A 5,849-nucleotide genomic window follows, 5' to 3' on the forward strand; every position below is an offset into this window, starting at 1 on the left:
AAGAGGTGATATTAATTGGTCTTAGCCGATTATCAATAGGAAACCGAGAGGGAAGGGTGTGTCATGTAGCAAGATAACAACTAGATAATATTTGGCAGACAAATTAGATAAGATTTTTATACTTTTTCACCATGATAAGAAAACTAGTGACAATTCCTATCGAGATGCCAGTAAACTACAACAAAGCACCATGCAAGTAGAATTCGTCTAGTTCCAAACCTCCGCAAAGCCTAAATAGCACACCACTATAAATACAACTACAAAATATACGGACGAAAGGACACAGATGAGGACGAGCCATACACAGTCAAATAAACCAGACACATACTACCAGATCCATAAATTCTACTTCCATATATCATCCGTCTCAAATATACAATCCCAGTTTCAAATCAAACCATTCACATAAATTGTCCCAGTTCTATATAAGCGCATAAGAGCCAATAATTTACGACAAAGTCGAAATTCATTAATAGTCAAATAAGTTTTTCTCTACTCTTTCTTTTTATTTAACTCTTTATTTTGCCTTTTATTTATTTTCTCTATTTATCGTATAAACTAACCTATTAATTTGTCCTTGTAAATAATTGTATAAACCTTGATTCTAACTTTCTTTTCTTTGTCTTAATTTCATCAAATATATAATATTATAAATAAATAGTAGAGGCCGTCAGTTTGATGGGCGATCCGGGTGCCTAACACCTTCCCTGATCGTACCTTTACCCCCGAATCCGCAATCTTTGGTTCAGACCGGAGTGACGGATCAGTCCCCATATCAGGGATCAAAAGGGGCCTTTTCCGTTAACTTTATTTTTGTATGTTTTTTTTTTATAAAACCTACTGGCGACTCCACCTATTTACTTTATTTTTCAAAAAGGAGATTTTTTCAGGGATCTCACAGTGGCGACTCCGCTGGGGACTTATTAAGCGGGTAAGACTTGAAGTTTATTTATGATATTCTGTATTTGACTAATAATTTTCTTTCGTTTTTGAAAGGAATCCGAACACTATCTCCTAATCATAACTGGTGCTTCAAATTTTATTGTCAAGTGCGTGCGTAGTAGATTGCAGAGGTCAATTCGCTTTCTTAATTTATCTGATTATCAATGATGATTTCCCTGCTTTAACGTCACTCCACATGCATCTTGTGATTTACTCCGTATAAAATAAGTTTGCATCTCATAATCTCCTGATTGTTCATGTGGAATATTTTGTTTTCATATTGCTTTCTGCTCTCTATTTTGTATATAAAAAAAGCGTAGGCTCCCCGTTAGCCAATATTACGCTATCTAAGCTACCCTATATTACCCTCGGTAAAGTATGTTGTATACTTAGAAGGTCCATTCGACCGACTAGGCCTTACACATATTTTCCACCTCATGACGTCGCGTTTTGGCAACTCGTCTGGTCCATATGACTGGGGGAGCACAAATGCGAGAGATGCCCTCGGGCATTTTAATGTTGTGAGTACCCAATTTCCTACCCACAAACCTAACCATAGAGCCCGTAGAACCTTTGATTAGGATCATGCGTGCATTATTCCCTGTTTGTAATCTTGTAACTTTCGTGCCGTTGCTTGAGTCATAATTGCGTCGTATAGTTAATATAACTCACTCTGTTTGTTGCGTCAAAAAAAATGGTACTTCATCAGTGTCATTCAAACAAGCATCTGCATCTAGATACTAACTTGTATATTAATTAGCCTTAACTTATATCATCATAGGACATTACATATTTTGCATTTAGCTAGTTCACAGGTCAGTCCGTCATTCTGTCCGTCGGTCCTGCACACTAAAAAAAAAAACAAAAAAAAAGGTAGTTTAAAATGCATTGGCGTTGGTATAGACGTGTCTCAGTAGGTGTCGGCATCGCGTACGTATATACACATTAACAAATTTGGTCTATAAATTGGCACCTGAGATTTGTACATATGCATTTGCACTCACTAGCCTTCCACACTTCCTGTTTCATCTTGTAAGCATCTGCACATATCCCACTCTGAGCATCAGCATATAGTAGTATCGAAGCGTCTGCATCTAGGAGTATCATAGTCCGTCAAGTCCTGCACGTGTCAAATATTATTGTTAGATTACATGCGACACTCAGTCCATTTAAGCATTCAGTATAGGTAGTTCGACACACGCACTTCACATAGTAAATTCTATTCTTAGACGGTGTCTCATATAGGCCTGCATTTGCATATAGTAGGTTTAGTACAACAGCATTATTGATGTGCTGAGCACAATATTGCAGAACATGTAAAAAAAAAAAAATTAGATTCTCACATTCAGATCTTAGCTAGCATCATATACATGTACATTCAATACATTACTCCATACTAGTCCTGTCTCCTATAAAGGAAATAAAATCTTTTTCTAAAAGCTAAGTCATGATCTGGGATAGGGAGGAGTAAACAAGACCCTAATTTTCTTAGCCACTCTAGCTTGGGAATAAAAGAAGGGTACAGAAAGACTAGACAATACCCCTAACTCACATGTAGTTTCCATCAAAATTTGCTTAAATTAGGACCATCCTAGTCCTTTTTTTAGTTACATAAAAAATGAAAAAAACGAGCATATGTCATTTTTATTAGTCACTTGTTCTACTTTTTATCCTTAACTAGTAGAATAGACTTGAAATACTTTAGGTCGTATTTCTTTAGTGTAGATCAGTCGACCTCTTAGAATCAGCCTAAACGAGGGCGTGCATTTGACCATCTATTCCATCTCTGTGGTGTGATAATTCCTTGATCGCCGTGTCTCTAACTAGGTGACCTATAGGTTTGGAGACTCCATCTTTCTACCCGATTCGTCAAATTTCCATGACTACCAAATAAGCACAAATTGCTTTCTACCAAATTTGTCAATTTCTTATGTCTCAAATGACTATCAGATGAGCACAAACTCACATGATCAACCGTTTTAGCAATTGTCCATCCATTTCCATTAAGGCTAAAAAACTAGCTCAAAAACATTAAAACAACTGTGCCCAAACTTACCAAATGAAACACAGACTCCGTGCTATTTTACAGGTGACCACTAGTCCCTTAAAATGAACTTAAGACATGAGTCTAAATACCAATACATTTTCAAGCAGAAAATCCAGCTTCAAGACTCAAATATTCAAAGAGAAATTATGATCTCAATAGATACAAATTCGATGTCAAAAGTCTCAAAAATCCACAAGACAAAAAAAAAAATCCAGCCAAAGTTGCAATTTTATCCCGTATCAAAAATCTCAAAAATTCAAAAGACGAAAAAAGTTCCAGCAAAAAAAAAAAAGACGAAAAAAGTTCCAGCAAAAAAAAAAGACGAAAAAAAAGTTCCAGTAAAAAAGACAAAAAAAAAATTCCAGTAACAAAAAAAAAGCTCCAGTCCAAGATGCGAATAAAAATTGCAGAGTAGTCACTTTTTCATCTCTCAGACGAGTCAATCCACAGTTACTTTGTCTCCATTCCTCTTGGGACGATCCTTTCATTCATTTAGGTGAGTGAGAGAGGCACACAGATCTCCAGTGTCTTCTAACACCATGGAACCTTCTACTCCATTCAATTTATCACCCTCGTTTAGCATCTAAGACTTCGGGGGATGTACACTAAGTTTATACGGTCACATAAGTATTTTGTTTCTATGATATTAGTTTTGCTTAATTAGTCGAGCTTGTTGCTATAAAAAATGGCAAAACTCATTTTACAATATAAATCTCAAATTCTAAGGTGAGGAAAAATTCCAATGTAAAAAAAAACAGCACAATCACGACCCACACCAGGTCAAAGAAAAAAAAGAGACAGAAGAAAATACCTGAACAGGGGGCTACCACAAAACAGAGTGAAGAGTCAGTTAAGACCAGGGGCATAGGGAAACACTCAGAGCATATGTTTGACTACATTTAGACGACAACCCGGACAAAAAAAAAAGCTATAAGGACTTACAAAGCAATGACGGTTCAATAGGCATAACACCTAAAAAGCTAGGACCAGAGTACTATGTCCCTTGCCCAGATCATGCTCAATAGCACGTTTTTAAAAAAAATTAACGGGACTAGAAATGAGATGTGTCATGTGTCTGTGGTCTATTTTAGGAAAAGAATGCATTGTCGTAAGTACATTAGCATCTTGCATCATTAGCATCATAAGCATTCTATTTGCATTATCAGCATATACTACTTGCGTCATACATCACAAGTTATTTGCATTAATGTCGTAATCGCACTATCAGTTCAGTCCTATTATCAAGCACACTACTTGATTCGCAAGACCAGTAAAATTATCAGTTCAATCATATTATCAAGCACGCAACTTGATTGATTGATGATATCAAAAGTAAGAATCAAGTGAAAAAGAGCACGAATCTGAAGTAAATGTCTCATAAAAAGACGGAAAAACTTACGATTTGAAGTGGAGCTTTGTACCAAGAATGCGAAATCAGGTCAAAAATCACGACCTGCAGGTTTGTTGATGCTCCGTTAATGATGGCTCAATCAACTCGTCGCAGGGGCTCAGACGATGGCTATGACGGCACATCAACTGTCAATTATGTCCCATATCAGGACAGTATGCTTGAAATTAATGGAAAATGTGAAGATAATCATTTAAAGAGTATAAATTCGGAATCAATCGACAAAAAAAAAAAGAAGCACTTACTTCGATCGTGCTCCATCATCAGTCACCCGGTCGCCAATCGGGGGCTCAAACAACAGCTATGGCGGCAGAAAACCGCTAATCGCATCCCATATCAGGAGCGAGCAGTCACCTCATCACCAGTACAGAGCTGGGATAATGGCTATGGCGGCATAGGCGCTGATCTTCGAGGACGATTGGGCTTTAAAGCTCTGAGCAACAATAGATGAATTAGGAAAAAAAATCAAATCAAAGAAGAGGACGATTTACTGGATTTCTGATGAAATGAAGAAATTGCAAGTTCAATTGAAGAAAAGGGGAAAGTAAAAGTTTGGTCAGTTGAATGAATATGAAAGAAGCAAAATGAAATTCATCTTCCCTGAACTTTGGGGAGTATTCAATGAATACGTCACTTCAAGTCAACACCATTGGTCTACCTCAACTTTTCAACCTGTCTTTTAATTAAGCATGTTTAACGCACTCGGTTTTAAACCCGCTCTTGTAAAATAAAATTTTACACCTCTCTATTTTGTGAAATAAAACTTTCGCAACTTTCCAGCCCGTTTCAATCAATAATTGCGAAGATTTCCAGTTTACCCTTTTTGCGAAATAAAATTTTGCAATTTTCAAACTTATCGGTCGACGGGCTCTAACACGCATCTTAGTTTTACATTCTATTCCTTCTTTCAAAATAAAATTTTGAAATCTTTTGGTCGGCGGGCTCTAACACGCATCTAAGTTTGTAAAATAAAATTTTACATTCTAATCCTTTTTCAAATAAAATTTGAAATTCCTTCGGTCGGCGGGCTCTAACACGCATTTAAGTTTGTAAAATAAAATTTTACGATCTTATCCATCCTTTTTCAAAATAAAATTTTGAAATACCTTGGTCGGCGGGCTCTAACACGCAATCCTTTTTCAAAATAAAATTTTGAAATTCTTCGGTCGGCGGGCTCTAACACGCAATCCTTTTTCAAAATAAAATTTTGAAATACCTTGGTCGGCGGGCTCTGACACGCGTCCTAGTTCATAAAATCAAATTTTGTGTTCTAATCCGCCGTTCACCTGCGAAGTTAAGCAAATCCGGTTTCGTTCACCTGCGAAGCTAAGCAATCTCATTCCGTTCACCTGCGGAATAATCCAGCTTTGTTCACCTGCAAAGCAATCCAGTTTCGTTCACCTGCGAAACTAAGCAATCTAGTTCCGTTCACCTGCGGAATAGTTTATAAAT

General features: G+C 36.8%; 1 long non-coding RNA gene across 2 annotated transcripts; it reads right to left on the reverse strand.

Annotated features, from left to right (window-relative positions):
* Positions 1-1,621: 1,621 nt before the first annotated feature.
* On the reverse strand, positions 1,622-5,108 carry LOC141592584 (uncharacterized). Of its 2 annotated transcripts, none has more exons than XR_012521182.1 (4): positions 4,643-5,108; positions 3,801-4,525; positions 1,916-2,062; positions 1,622-1,784 (listed from the first exon to the last, which is right to left on the reverse strand). It is a non-coding gene; the product is annotated as an uncharacterized LOC141592584 (long non-coding RNA). The 2 variants fall into 2 exon arrangements; XR_012521183.1 differs by having other exon boundaries at positions 4,389-4,525; positions 4,643-5,086.
* Positions 5,109-5,849: the final 741 nt, after the last annotated feature.

The sequence above is a fragment of the Silene latifolia genome, chromosome 7 (genome assembly GCF_048544455.1).
Source record: "Silene latifolia isolate original U9 population chromosome 7, ASM4854445v1, whole genome shotgun sequence".
Classification (NCBI taxonomy): domain Eukaryota; kingdom Viridiplantae; phylum Streptophyta; class Magnoliopsida; order Caryophyllales; family Caryophyllaceae; genus Silene; species Silene latifolia.